General features: G+C 40.1%; 1 non-coding gene across 1 annotated transcript; it reads left to right on the top strand.

Moving 5' to 3' along the window:
• Positions 1 to 1,166: 1,166 nt before the first annotated feature.
• On the top strand, positions 1,167 to 1,273 carry LOC141636023 (small nucleolar RNA R71). Its single transcript, XR_012540667.1, has one exon. It is a non-coding gene; the product is annotated as a small nucleolar RNA R71 (small nucleolar RNA).

Below are 1,273 nucleotides of genomic sequence, written 5' to 3'. Positions count from 1 at the left end.
CGCATAGGCTGGAACATGATTGATTAATTCCGTAAATGGAATTGAGACTTCCAAGTTTTTCACAATCTCCATAAACTTCCCAAGTTGTTCATCAAACTTAGGCTTAGCTTGACGACTTGGAAATGGAAGTCGAATCACAATAGGCTCTTTCTCCTTAGCCTTCTCTTCATTCTCCTTTGAAACTTCTTGAATGGTGGTGGGTTATTCTTCTTTCTTAGAGTCTTCAACAACTCTTTCCTTGTCACTAGCATTCACAACATCTTCATCAACGGGTCTCTTCGGCCCTTCATAGCTTGTACCGCTCCTCAAATGGATGGCACTCACCGACTCATGTATTGGGGGATTACCTTGAGGTGGCAATTGCCACTTTTGTCTTTGTGAACTAGAAGATGCTAATTGAGACATTTGGATCTCCAACATCTTTGTGTGAGCTAGTATGTTGTTGATGGTGATGTCTTTTGCTTGGCTATCCTTTTGCATTTGAGTGAAAAATTCTTGTTGGTTCTTTTGCATTTCAAGGACCGCTTTTTGAACATCAAAACCTTGGTCATTTGTTTGATTGTATGGAGGTTGATTTTGATAACTTTGGTTTTGATTGTAAAAGGGTCTTTGAGCTTGGTTTCTCATTGGAGGTAGGGTGTATGTTGTTTGAGGGTTTTGAACATTTTGGCTTTTGTATGAGAGGTTGGGATGGAATTTGGTGTTTTCATTGTAATAGTTGGTATAAGGGGTACCACTCTTGTATGCTTGGAAAGCATTCACTTGTTCCCCTACATTCACTTTGGTCATGTCCCAAAGTTCCACAACTCTCACATACTACACTTGGAATTGATGAAGATGCCACCATGGCATTAACATGTTGCTTAGGTGATTTGGAGGCCTCCTCAAGTTTAGCCATAGCCTTCTCAAACTTCAAATTAATGGTGTCAATAGGAGGACTAATTTGAGCACCCAATTGAGTAATAGAGTCCACTTCATACTTTCCTCCTCTAGTAGCCTTCCGAGGTCTACTATATTGTGAGTTATGGACCGCCATTTCCTCAATCTTGTTCCATGTTTGATTATCATCAACTTCGGTAAACATACCATTTGATCCCATATTGAGAATGTTTTGGGAGTCTTCATATAGACCATTCCAAAATTGTTGTACAAGGAACCACTCGCTAAGTCCATGGCGTGGAAAAGATCGACAAGTATCCTTGAATCTCTCTCATGCTTCATACAAATATTCATCATCCCTTTGTTTTAACCCGGTGATTTGGGCTCTCAACAT

The sequence above is a fragment of the Silene latifolia genome, chromosome Y (genome assembly GCF_048544455.1).
Source record: "Silene latifolia isolate original U9 population chromosome Y, ASM4854445v1, whole genome shotgun sequence".
Classification (NCBI taxonomy): Eukaryota; Viridiplantae; Streptophyta; class Magnoliopsida; order Caryophyllales; family Caryophyllaceae; genus Silene; species Silene latifolia.
Note: the sequence above shows the minus strand (reverse complement) of the source record. Positions and strands in the feature narration are given on the sequence as shown.